General features: G+C 33.8%; 1 protein-coding gene across 1 annotated transcript in view; it reads left to right on the top strand.

Moving 5' to 3' along the window:
• Nucleotides 1-10: 10 nt before the first annotated feature.
• Nucleotides 11-15,138, top strand: part of nkx2.9 (NK2 transcription factor related, locus 9 (Drosophila)) — a 29,105-nt gene continuing 13,977 nt past the window's right edge. The window contains exon 1 of the transcript XR_005951263.1: nt 11-204. The gene's annotated coding sequence lies outside the window, so the exon portion shown is untranslated. The remainder of the gene's footprint in view (nt 205-15,138) is intronic.

Here is a 15,138-nt window from a genome sequence, read left to right as displayed (position 1 = left end):
ACTTCTGTAACTTTGCCTGTCACTCACCGTTGAGTAGCCTGTAAACAGACGGGACTTGCAACAGACCTGCTCCTATTGGCCAGTGAAATTGACATGGCAGCACAATGGTGGAGATTTCTTGTCCTTTATCCGAACAGGCATGCCCAACATACTGCCAACCTCTATACAAAGCTATAGGCTACTTTACAACGTACATTAGGAATGGTAAGTTTATTCAAATAATGTAACGCTTTGTATTTATGTTATAAACAGTCAATACATAGACTTATATGATACGCAAATGTATGTCTGTACAATACTGGCACTGTATCTGTCCACAATATCCCAAACATCAAATAAATTATCTTAAGCAACAAATTATTTTTGAAAATACAGATCTAAAACATATAACATTTTAGTTTATTGCACTTTTTAATTCATTTGGTTAATTTTACCCATTATAATAAGAATATTTGAATTGTTGTGCATTTATGTGTGCAATATATAGGCGATATTATTGTCAAACTTACTTATAGGATTTTAACTGTAATATTTATTTGGCGCTGTTCAGATATCTGCCACGATAAACTTTCGTTTTAACCTTACTGTGTATTGTAATCATGATTATTTAAAGTTATATATTGTTTTTTTTTTTTAATGTAATAATTCTATATTAAAATAAACTAAATTTCTAAATTTAATAAATACCAACTCTTCTTACTGCAAGACAACGGGTTATCGCTTCGAGTTACAGTAAGTTGTTTGAAATGAACGAATTAATGATCGACTTTATGTTTTTTTGTATGTTGTTTTATTTTTATCTGCAAAATGACCTTTGGGAGTAATTTAGCAAGGTTAGCGTACATATTTCCTGCATCACTTAGTTTAATGACCGAATATTAGAGCAAGTTTTGTTTCATGCCGAGGTTTCAGAATGCAACACTTAACGAAGTTACATTGAGTTATGCTAAGGATATAGAAAAAAGGTCATGTTTGCCAGTAAAGTTAAGGATGGCAAGAGTCGGGTATTCTTTTTTAATGAAATAGATTTAAGGACTACATGATGCAACCGGTACACAATACAATTTTGTTTGTTATAAAATATTAACTAAAAACTGTGCTTTGTTTTTACAAATGTAATCATATCAGTTATAAACGTAATAAATGCAATTAAAACTGACTGTTGATTTCTTGGAAACAACTAAGCTTTAACATAAATGTATGATTTATATATATAGATATATATATATATATATATATATCTTGTTAGTTTTTTTATTCAACATGGTCGCTTTTTTAAAATGGTAAACTGGTTGGCTTGTATTTACTTCGTATTTATAGGTGTTTGTTTATTCTCTTCTGTTTTGTGTTGATAAAACCCCAACACTTAGAATCCCTTCTAAGTGCGGCAAATATAATCTCCATTAATATAGCCAACATAATTGGTACGAAAAATATTCTTTTTTGTCTTTCCTCTTACAAAAACTTTAGGCTTTGGTTTAAATCGTGCAAATAGTCCAGTAGGCCTATCTATCGTTGCCACACTTCATAATACATTAATAACTTTAACCCTTATCTAATAAAGACATATGAATCCCACAGAAATGGAACCATGTAGCCTAGAACACATAGGCCTGGAATACAGCCCGTTCATCGACTTAAAAGAAAAATCCTTTAAGTCATTATAAATTTGCTTGGAAATGCATGGTTTCTGTTTTTGCGCGTTTGAATGCATAATAATTGCAGTGTCTGAGTTCAGCCTATTTATTTCTGTGTCACTCAAACATTGTCTCGTTTCCTGTTTACAATGCAGTTCCACCACCCTCAAGGTTCATACATCTGCCGTTTAACTATTATTTATTCGTGTTGTTTCTTATTATTTCTAACCTCTCTCTTACAGATTTGTTCCCATGTAGTTCTTGCTCGCTCGTTTCTTTGCAGTTCAAAGTAATCTGTTGATTTAAACGCGCCCTTTGTGTTCTCGTATTACCCTTATGAAGCAGTCCTATTTAAATACAATGCCAATTTATGTATCTTACAATTGTACCGTCTTTCCCCCACACGTTGCTTCCGCATAAACCAATTTCTTGTCTAAATACATTGCAATATGGCTACCCTTTCAGCTGTGTTTTCTTACCGATGACTTTATAACCTTCGCTGGCTGTTTTGTCTTTATTTCTTCCTATCTCTTTCTCTCCTTTCTCTCGCTCGCTTTCTCGATGTGTGTTGCTGACGTGCCCCTGTCGGAAGAGCTCGCTTTCCTTATTTCGGTCTCCAGTGGTTTAAAGATAATGTTTATCAGAAGTGAACGTGCTCAACTTGTTTCCACTGAGGTGCTTAGTGTGGGCTGAAATAACAAAGGTCACATCCACAGCCAGTCTGTAGCGGGGTATGAGTCTCGGCTGGGCAACTCAAAACAATCAAGTTTTGATATCAAGGATAACTTGTTTGTCAATATTTAATTCACGTATTTCCTCTATTGGTGGTCACGGCGCTGGGTCATTCATTTGCCATTATTCTTTGATACAAATCATTGGCTCCCGCTTCATGTACCCACTCGGTGTTCAGGAGAAATGTCATTAGGTACTTACAAGCGTCCATTGGCAAATAATTATATCAATAATTACATCTCACGATATGGATTGTTGTCCTGCGAAAAGTGTGATTGAGCAAATACACCGCGATCTGGTCATTCTGCGATCAGCAAACAAGGACTCAGTTTAATGTAGACCAGCTTTTATATTTTTTAAATCATTAAGCAGCAACTTGAAGTAGCCTAAATATAGTCTAGTAAATGATTTTGCAATAAAATATTATTATTTGTTTTTTAACTTCAATGTTTTGTGTAAATAATTCTGTAGTTGTATATTCCCGACTTATCGATGTATGATATTTTCTAGGCCAATTCTCTAGGCAAAAAAAAAAAAACTATACAAAATGTTAACACGTTTACTACGTATATTAACAGTTCAAATTTTAGTTTTAGTCACAGTTCATGTTGTTTGGCTACCCTTAGCCGTATCATATAACATCCACAACCAGAGTAATCCTGTATCATATGATAATACCAACTGGAATAACTCATAGTATAAGAGCCACAGATTTGGCTATTGTTATTTTTTCGTTAATAAATGCAATGCATACCGTTATAAACCGGTTTCACTTCTGTACAAACACTATACATTGTACAAACAATAAACAGGAACTCTATAAAGGTATGATATGATGACAATATCTCTGAGTCTTAGACTGCGAATTTAACGCATTTCATAACAATAATACAGACTGATGAATTATGCATTACGTATCGTGTTTTCCATTTTTACCTACGTACATTTAGAGTCCAATGTTTAACCTCAATAAAATGTTTGAGTTTTCTTTTGTTATGGTAGCTAACAATAGCAAATATATAATAGTAGTGCAATACATGTTTAGATAATAATTAATCATTTTTCGAGTAATAATTTAAACTTTTTTTTGTTTGTTTGTTTGTTTTTTCACCTATAGGCCCAACAACAACGTATCGGTCACTAGGCGTTATCAAATGATATACTATATTATTATATTTTATTTTTATGGCAGGAAAGTAGCAGTAAGCGATTTGAAATAGTGTTACTTACAGATGTCTAAATCAGCTTGGAAATAGCGCCCATGAATCAACTATGAATTCCAGTAAGAACTGCTTATTTCATACGGATTTACAGACATTTTTGTATTTGTTAAAGTGTTCAGATTGGCTTTCCATATTTTTTATTTATTTATTTCTTTTTAAACCATATCGTTTATTAAACAGACTGGGGTTTTTTTCCCGTGGAGTTGGTGGTTATTTGATGACAATAAAGACGCATGCGGTGGTTCTGTGTATTTTATACAGAACACCAGCAAAATTATTCCACCAAAGATATTGTGCGAGTCTTTCGAACAGTTTTCTCTCTTTTTCGCACTTTGATGACATCGTATTGCCTTTATTTATTCATAAAAAAAACACGAGACGTCAATTTTTATTTATTATGAGCACTAGGGACTGTGCAAGCGGAGACTGTTTACAGTCTGGACTTTATATATATATATAAATATATCATATATATATATATATATATATATATATATATATATATATATATATATCATAAAATGTATTTCTTGGAAATAGATACACCATATGTTGCTGTCTGATACGTATACATTAGAGCTACACTTCTTAATTTCATCCTTGCCATTTTAAAACAAAGTCCAAACAGCAAAGCATTGACTGTTTAAAAGCTAACTAAATATTGTATTGGAATCTTTGCAGGATTCCTGGATAAATCCCTTCTGTTGAAAACTAGTCCCTGTCTTTCAGCAACACATGGACTTCTGAAAGAGACAGATGTGCGAATTCCGAACAACGTCAGAAGCAAAACATTTACTTTGGGTGTATTGCTGTAATCGCGTTCACACTCACTCGAAAGTCTACAATCGACTTTATCAGTTAGGAGACCAACAGGTCAGACTTCAGATGAGTAACACACTTAAGAGGTTATTTGATTTTAGTCTGTGTATAGCTAGCCTATACACCAAAATGTCCATGCTTATGTAGCATGCACGCCTGTGTGGATAATTGTAGTACACTATATCACTACAACCCTGTCTCTCCGTGTGTGGTATAAGCAAGCGTTATGGAAGTGTTTGGATTTTGTTAAATGGGATGCAATCGTGCATATTGTGACATAGCAGGTTTTGTTTTCGGCCAGTACATTTAGCTCGACGCACTAAACACAGAGAGTGACGTTTTTAGGCAGTAGAAAACGTTACTGTGATAACGTCTCCACAGTGAGACCGTTGCACATAGGTATATTGTGTTTAATAAAGAAATGTTTCGTGATAAAGCATCCATTTTTTGTTTGTAAATAGATAATGACATGTTGTACCCGGTACACATTAATAGTTTGGATAATCACACATGTTCATAATTTTGTATATTGATGAAAGCTGATCTGTAACCAAATAATATATTACATTCATCTTTGATGCAAAATTATCCACATCGAGTACTGCTTCAGACCACAATACCACAAACACACTACTTCAATCTATTGGCAACGGTATCTGGTAAAATACGTCGCAACCTCAAGTCTATACACCATTAAAAAAAAGCTTTTTTTAGCAACAGTTAAACAGTTACAATGAGCCACTTCTAAAACCAACTGTAACGCGGCTTTAACACCCAGTTTGAAATGCTGCCTAACACTTTGCGTATATTCAGGCCTACACAGACCAGACATTTTATAAAATGAATGTAGCATCCTTGCCATGGAAAAACAAATACCCGTTTTATTACTGTAAGGGTCCTATCTTATTAATTCAATTTCTAACTTAAATTAGTCCCTAAAATGTAAAAAGTTGCATTCTCTCTCTCTCTCTCTCTCTCTCTCTCTCTCTCTCTCTCTCTCTCTCAACTCTAAAATATATCAGCTGCCAATGTCTCACACACACAGTCAAAATGTTTTCGAAATGAAGACGAACGATGATCCCAGCAACTGATATTGTTACAACCACGACTATTGTTTATAAGAAAACAAAACAAATAAAAATCATTCACCCACTAACTCACACCATCCTGGCTGTTAACATCACAAAACAGATTTTAATAATTTCCTCCCACATACCCAACTATTTCTTTAAATATTATTGTTTTTAAAACTATAGTCTGATGTGTTAACACAGGACAGTAATACAAATGCATTTACAGTGTGACAAGCAAGGATGCATTGTATAATTAGACAGAGAACAGGTTTATTTTGTTATACCACGTTCATGCTGACTTGCATAATGTATGGGTTTTTTTGTGTGTGTGTGTGTGTGTGTGTGTGTGTGTGTGTGTGTGTGTGTGTTGAAGCTGTAAGATTAAAACTTTGCAAGCGTAAAACGATTCGATTAAAATTGATCTTTGTTGAAACTGCGACCCCTTCAGGCTAAATTTATACTGCAGTGCATCTCATCTATTTCAAATATGTTTAGTACACAAATAGAGTGCACAGCACGCGATTTCCCTTTAAAAGGCAACACAACAGGTTATGCTCTTAATCGTCGATATTTTCCTTATGAAGTAAATAAGGATAGTTGCGCCATAATTAGTCTAAGCTAAGTGTCATTTAGACGCATGTTTTATAAATTAGGGGGTTTCGTGCTGGTGGTGTTAAAAATAATTTACAACGTGTTTAGCCTTGCATCTGTCTAACCTGAGTTGATACGATTTATTGTTTCGACCGCATAATCATTTGTATAGTTACATATAACAATAAGACAACGATGTTTTAGAATACATGAAATCAATAGGTTACTTGCATTAGGAACTTTTTTTAAATGAATGATATTATAAATGTGTTTACCGCGATTTTTAACAAGGCAGAATGGTACATTATCTTCTCATACACTGTACTTTGTCACGCTACTTACTTTCGTAGTAACACACGGGGGTGGGTGGGTGTAATCCACGTGCTGTACCATCTATTCCGTCATATGGTGGGAACAACAGGAATAATTATTCATATAACTGAGACAAAAACACAAAAAAAGTCTCATTCAAAATCCCTGACTTGTCTAAAAAGGTAATCATCTAAAAAGGTAAGTATGTGCCCAGAAATAAAGCTAATTTATAAATTGCTAAAATTGTTTTAATATCTAACCTTTAGGAACACAGCAGTGGGGTAGCACAATAATGTATCCGACATATTTTCATAGGACTTCTATGAGGTTATAACGAGGACTGTTATATGCGCACGCAATGCTTGTATATCTGCAGTTGATATCGCAAACGCACACAGAGACTAATGATCATATCTCACCTGACATCTTCATCCAAAGCAAACCTGTATGACGTCGGCTTTTGTAATAGGTATTATTTTGTGAGCTCTTAGAACACAGCAGGTGATAAGTGGAAAGTTCAAATTTCTGCCTCGCTCTGAGTTAAGATTCGAACCACGTATTGGGTTTATAGCTGCTCTGGAGGCAATAACGGTATCTGCTAACTATACAGTAGGCCTGTATACAAACAGCACCTTTGAAGAATGTGAGACGGTGATGTGCGATTTTGCTTCGCTGTTAACAGTAAGTTGATTTTATATAATTTTAGCATACATCTACCTCAATTAAAACACAATGACGTCAACCTCAGGCCGAGACAAGTGTATTGTAAATCCTCCTAAAAGGCAGGTAAATCTAAAATACTATCGTTTTGCAAAGTGCATTATATTGCTATGCAATTTAATTATGAACATGTTTAAAAAGCACTGGATAGTATAAATAAATAAATAAATAACAAGAAGTTTACCCTGTAAATAAGTTACCAAATCAACTTTGAAGATTCGAGTTTGCTTACTCCTTTTTAATTTAGCACATATATACACAAGAGTATACACAACGTGATTTGTCAACAATGTAGAATGAACATAAATAACTTTAACCCAAAAATTATTTATGTTTCTTTAAAAAAAAAAAAAAATGCTATCGATTTGTTTAAACGCAAAACCGATTTTCTGTATGAAGTGGCACTCTGTGTTATATCAAAGCTAACAATGAATGGGCTTTTGATAGTTGTCCTGAAAATGCAGGCTATGTGAAAAGAATCCTGAAACAGTTGCTTCCCTGGTCCTTTCTGATTTTCAGTGACAACTATTAGGAAAATATATTGCCTCTAAAGTACACCCTGGGTGGTATACGGAGCAAAATGTTTTCATTTCTGCATCTTCCGTATAGCTCATTCGCTTTGGGTATATATTCCTGGAATAGCGCAAGCAGCAATCCATCAAACTACAAATTTAAATAATGGATTCGTTACCTTGGGGAGCGTCCAGGCTTCTGCCACTGAGTAAAACATAGACGAAGTCGAAGGGGGGGATAATTCTATAATCCACTTAAATCCTGCAAATTAGAAAGGTTTGTTTCCACACACAGTTCGAACAGTTGTGTTTTATTTACAGTAGTCTTTGTGTACAAGTACAGTCAGAAGGCCCCAAAGGTTGACTTGCGTTGCTAATGAATTTATTTCATGAGGCAATGGACATCTAACGTGTAGAATAAAAACGGTAACCGGTTAACTATCAGCCATACAAGTCTTTACACAATACGTTGTTGCCTGTGACAATATTCGGACATATTTTGCAGAACACAATAAACAAGGTTAATACATAAAGGAAGGGCTTTGTCTAATTTCTGGAGTCTGTCATTTAAAAAAACAATTCTCAACAGGTAAAAGACAGTATAGATTGCTTTATTGATTAGCATTATACAGTGTTTTTCTTTTAGGAATGTCATACGTGTAGTAAACATTATTATTATTATTATTATTATTATTATTATTATTATTATTATTATTATTATTATTATTATGATTGTTGTTGTTGTTGTTGTTGTTGTTGTTGTTGTTGTTGTTAATAGTATTTAATAATAATAATAATAATAATAATAATAATAGTACAATATACTGTATTAGTTTACAAGATGCAATAGAAAAAATATTTTAACTATACTGGCTATGTTATATTCCTTAGTTTGCCAACTTTCTAGTTTTTTGTTCAAAGCGTTGGGTGTATATATATATATATATATATATATATATATATATATATATATAGATATATATATATATATATATATATAGACGTGTGTATATGCGTGTTTATGTTACAGCGATTGATGTAATAACTAGACCATCAAATTCAGTTTAAGTTCAAATATCTGTTTATTTCTGACTAAATTGCAATGATAATTGGATCAATAGGATTCTTAATTGAATTGTTAACCCCATTTATTGATTTGGTTATTTAAGTCTTCGTGGAAGTTTTAACTGATTTTATTTTTTTCATACTTCCTTTTGAATACCTTTTTTTATGAGTGTCTCTTTAATAAAGTATACGTGGGGGGGGGGGGGGGGGGGGGGGGGGGGGGGGGGGGGGGGGGGGGGGGGGGGGGGGGGGGGGGGGGGGGGGGGGGGGGGGGGGGGGGGGGGGGGGGGGGGGGGGGGATTTATTACATTACACTGTTACCCCGTGGACATTATAATGTATCTACATGGTTACAAAGTGAATTAATAGTCATTTATTTTCATTGCCAACAGAGAGAGGCCTAAACAATAGATTTAAATGTCAAATGAACGGCAGTACAATTTAATTGATTATGTTAATGTTACAAAAATAAATAAATAAACCGCTATTCGCGTCTTTCACTCATTTCTCCTGTTATCGATATTATCTTAAAATATTACGTTTCTTAAAATTTGAATAATAAGTGGTATATGCCGCCATGCATTTGTTTGGCGTGTTGGCCACGCGTATCTTTGTGTTTTGGCTTGTGAATTTTGACAGCAGTGCTGCAGATGAATCCTCCGCTCATCGGCTGGCAGAGGCACATATATTCCAACGGTCGGGATATTTTTTTACATGAATGAATCAAATCAGATGTATTATATTTACTGCTTTGTGTGGAAACATACACGACAAGGGCCTCACAATGTTATCACGATTAGATATATATATATATATATATATATATATTATATATATATATATATTGTCACACTTATTAAATATAGATTAGCACAACAATTCCAGAATATTAGTTTTTGACTAAAACCGTTGTGTAAATAATTAAATGTGATGGGATTACGATAAACCTCTACATTACAAATGTATACATCCCAAATGGGCACAATACATCCTAAATATTAGTATGGCTAATCAGCCTTTCCCATCTTTTTTTTTTTTTGGTATGCTAGGCCTACTTTTCAATTGCACACTTATGAAATATACATGAGGTGGGCAATGAAGTGGTCATAGACGCCCAGAGAGGCGCTTTGTGTAATCCGCCCTGTCTGTTGCTATCAAGGGCACACTAAAACCACAGGGCTTTTACCACAGCCCAAAGGACCAATATCTCGCTAATAATGAAAGGTCAAAGCCGATTGAAGAGTCAGCAAGCTCTCCCATTTTTAATTGCCTTTATTTTTGTGTGCAAATACACGTGAGGGCATTGCATTAATTTATTCATATATATACTATATATATTAATATATATAATATATATATATATATATATATATATATATATATATATATATATATATATATATATATATATATATATATACATATATTATAATATATATCATAGTTTGTGTTCAGGATACGTTGTATGAAATATCAATGTGTACACCTTAATGCAACAACCATTGTGTGTTCAGTAAACACATACTTTATAGTTTACACTGTAATATGTATGTTGGTAACCCTAGTTGATTTGTGTATATTGTTAGAATAATTAAAGTAATTACTATTAATTTGATTTGGTTTTATGCTGGAAGATATTTGAAGATCATGTGAAAAACATCCTCTTTTTATTTATTTATTAATTTATTTATTTATTTTAATGTGGGGCTCCAAAAATATAACATGGTGGTTTTTATAATTTTAGCATATAAGCTACTTTTTATTTTCATAAATATATTTGTGTGTAGGCCTACTTTTTTTTTTTTTAATAATAATTGTTTTTTACCATTCAACTAACAGTATTTTTATAAAACAAACAACATTTTAGTATTCATTTTATTTTGAGCAAAGTGTTCAAATAAACCCTAAATAAGGACTGGTGAACTAATGACATGGTTCTTCGTTTATTACAACTTTTACAACTTTTGAGTCGCCATAACTTTCAAACGATCATCAATAACATTTTATTGCAAAAAGGACGCCATGCGTCTGAAGGCTTTTTGCACATATTAAAGAGTTAGTACCTTTGTATGTTAACCCATCACGCCAAAGGTACCTTTTCCATCACTCAAAATAACTTAACTTGATCTATATATCTGTTGAAAGGGTTACACAAGTTTAGTTGAGGGATAAACAAAGCCGAATCCAAGAAATTCGAAGATCTTTAAATACATTTTTTAAAAGTACCTTTAAATGTGTTATGTAAATTCATTATGTCTCGTGTCTGGTCTGATTATCTATCTATCTATCTATCTATCTATCTATCTATCTATCTATCTATCTATCTATCTATCTATCTATCTATCTATCTATATATATATATATATATATATATATATATATTATATATATAAAACATATATTTATATAAATTGCAATTAGCTTTATAAATATATTTATATATGGTATTAGCTTTATAAATACAAATATGAGCAATTATTATTATTATTATTATTATTATTATTATTATTATTATTATTATTATTACGATGTCGGGAGCAGAATATACGATAGCGGTCGTATTACTTACTTGGTGTATAGATACGACAGGTAGATCTCACGATCATTACCTGTTTTGAACCTTCGGAAACATGACTGCTTTTATGCATACAGTGTATGCATAGACAGAAATATTTACAACGGCTCATAGGAATTTTAATAGAAGATGTGTGCAAAACATGGGTGTATTGGGTGACACATTGGCGATTAGCAAGGTATCAGTGTGCCGATGTCTTGAAAACGTGACAACTGCTCTTAAAGATAACGCAGCACATTACATTAGGTGGCCAGCTGTGCCGGAGCTGCACACAATTATGGAAGGTTTCCATGCAATCTGGAATTTTCCAAATGTTGTAGGAGTAATAGTGGTACATTTTCAAATACTGGCACAGAGTAATGATGAATACCACTATGTTTGTCGTAAAGGCTATGGGAGACCGACGACAGTTGTAACATTTTCTGGCTAGTTTGGCCAGACTTTGATACAAACAGCTTACATCTGTTCTCTACCAATCCCCATAGCTATCCTAGACCTGATAGACATATGGCAAGATGACTTAAAATGTAAGGTGTCCAATGTTACAATTGACCGCATGGCCAGTTTTAGCAGGGTTGGGTCAGATGTAACATTCTGTGAAGAAAAATAAAATTATAACAACACATTTTATCTTTGAATTCATTTATTGATAATAATCAATTTTCACATGAAGCAAATATTTTTTTGTCTTACTTTTAAAACTTAACATCCGTAGGCAAATTATATATATATATATATATATATATATTATATATATAAATATATTATAATATATATATATAATATATAGATATTTGTTTTTGAAATATGGGGAAAAAACTGTACTCTACTACGTCAGACAGAGACCTGAACTGAGCATGTGCCCACTCTAGCTTCCTTGTGATTGAAGAAATTCAAGGTGTTACAATCATCCTGTGTTACTGTCCCCGGTCTCCCCTACCAATCAATGAACGTCCAGGTAATATGCGGCCAGAAACTCATTATGAGAAATTTGGTAGCTAAGTGGCCGGGCACAACACAGGATGCATTTATCTGGTCAAATTGCGGTGCTAAAGCCATTGGAGAGGAGGATGGCTTCCAAGGCGGCTGGGTTGCTGGGAGACAGTGGATATCCCCTTCTTCTTTCTCTTCTAACACCAGTCACCACACCTACAACAAGAGCAGAGGAGAAATACAGCTTCTTCACAATTTCTTCATAATATTGCCCAGCAGATTAACAATTGAAGAGACAGAGGATCATCATGAATTCCTAGACTTAAGAGACCGAACAAGAGCCACAAAACACTGCAGGGCGCCAAATTCGTAATAAATTAATTGAGGAACGCTACATTTTTTAAACGGTCCCAAAATTTTACAATGTTATATTTGTATCAATCCCCCCCCCCCCCCCCCCCCCCCCCAAAAAAAAAAAACAAAACAAAACAAAACCGTTTTTTTTTTCATAAAATGCTGCTTCAAAGCAACATATTTTTTTTTTATTTACATACTGTATGTGTGTTTGTTTCACAGTTGGAAATACTTCAATTAGACCAATAAATGAAAAAAAAACAATTATTGAAAACAAACAAACAAAACTAAGCAAATAAACCCCATATGTTAATTGTTGCCTTCATCTTGATGAAAGAATATATCAGAAAAAAATATCACATATTGTTTAGATACATATAGTATATAATGAAAGAAAATGTGTATGTGTACAATATTTAAAACCGATATATGCAAAACAGGTCGCTTTAACCAGTTAGTTCGGAGGGCAGAGGAGGAGTTCCCAGACGGGTCTGACCGAAGTAGCATCAATATTAATGTCTCTGCAGCCAAAGCTTTTTTCTCAGCCGTATCAGCGATTCAATTCAAGACCTGCAAAGACTCTTTTTGAAGTGCTTTTATTTCTATATGTATTTTTCTAATTCAAGGCGGGCTTTATCTGTATTGATTATTTCGACACTACAGGTACATACTTTTGCTTTAGATTGGCGTCTTGGAGGTGCAGAATAAAGAGATCGAGAGGTTCTTGTAAGAGGGAAAGCATGATTTGTAATAGATATACCAATCCTGTTGTGATGATTATACACACACACATAAAGGCAAATCATACAGACATCGGATTGTCTATCACAAGATTTGAAACAGAATCACCCATCACACTAATTACATACTTAATTTAATGCCTATTAATCATTTTACTTGGATTGCCGATCTCCTTGAGGTCCCGACGAAAACGACCCTGAACACTGCAATCACAGTCACCCCCCCACCCCCCACCCGGGCTTGGGGTGTGTGGGGGCATTGACCTCCCCAGTAATTGAATCACCCTCTCCATAGCGTGCTGACGGGCCTCCACGGGCTTTCTCACTGTCACGCTTTCCTTGTTGGTGTCTTTTGCGGGTCAAACTGCTGTAGTAAGTTCTTTTTTTTATTTTTTTTAACCTGCAACCATATTATAGCCCTTCCTTCACTAACATAACTCATCCTGTTAGCAATTACGGTTCATGTTTGCTTTTTGGAGATAATTGTTACACAATTGTTCAGTTTAGAAAATAACACATCCTTCTAACTTTCGACTTCTATAGTACCTGCAAGCTAGTCCTGTTGAATGCTTTATTTTACTTGGGCCTGCTGTTTTTTTTTTGATAGTTCCCACTTATCGTCTCCGAACACAGAGGATTGTGTTAGTCGTTGAAGGGAACAGGAACAGCATATATATATATATATATATATATATATATATATATATATATATATATATATATATATATATATATATATATATATATATTGAGGCCTATAACTTGTCTCATGTGCTTAAATAATTAGTCAAGGCAACGCAATGCTGTGTTTATGGTGCAGTCCCAAACTTTAATTTACATGGGAATACAATAAACAAACATGCGGTAGATGGAAAATGTGCTAGTAGGACATTTAAAACTGTAGTTTCTGTCTGTTAAATGAGTAATGATTACGCAAACTTAGTTTTCTAGACTATTCAAAATACATGGCATCCCCGAGCTGCGTGATTCATGAAATTTCAAGTAATACGGCATTGATAGCAGATCTGTAGTTTAGAAACACAACACCCACCGATTCGAGCGGATTACAGAAACTGGTGATAATCTATCGAATTGGTATAGGTGATAAGTGATCGAAAGACCATTTGAATTCACAGTTTGGATTTACTAAAAGCATACACATAGCCTACAAGAAGATTTTATAGCTCAGGCGGTAATTTAACAACTGGAACTCAAATTTTCGTTCTGGCTTGTTAGCTGATATAAACCAACCCACAGGGAGGAGTCTCGATTTCATGATTTATACTTAAATCAGTTAGATGTCATAAATTGACATGAAGAGCAAAATGTGTACCGCGGCCCGTGGTCACAATTAATTAAACAATATTGTATTTTCAGTGGAAAATGACGGTTTTAAAAAACGATTCAATTCAAATAGCAACATGGAATATAAAAAGGAAAGTAACTGATTAGCACACTCGCCTGTACTTGACTCTCCTGGATTGATTCCTAGTGTTCATGTTAGCTGTGCCCGCTGCAGGACGTTCAACTGATGACAGGTCATAATTCATCTGTAACTTAAACATAGAATATTCAATTACAAATCACTAGTTATTCAAAAGTATATGAACCTGTGAAATTCTGCGGATCATGTGAATTTATGACAATAATTTTAGTGCAATGTTTTATTCGCATTGTTCACTGTACCGCCACTCATTAGCTTAAAACAAAAACTTTATTAGCAGGTTTAAATAAAATATGTTTTCATAATAATTAACTTTATTCTTTATAAAACAATAGTTCATAATAGCATACTTTCAAAATTGCTTTTACTCGCTCAAGACCCAATTTTTCTCAAGGGACAATTATCCAG

This window comes from Polyodon spathula, chromosome 12 (genome assembly GCF_017654505.1).
Source record: "Polyodon spathula isolate WHYD16114869_AA chromosome 12, ASM1765450v1, whole genome shotgun sequence".
In the NCBI taxonomy this organism is placed as follows: Eukaryota; Metazoa; Chordata; class Actinopteri; order Acipenseriformes; family Polyodontidae; genus Polyodon; species Polyodon spathula.
The sequence above is the reverse complement of the archived record's forward strand: the minus strand, read 5'-3'. Positions and strand labels throughout refer to the sequence as shown.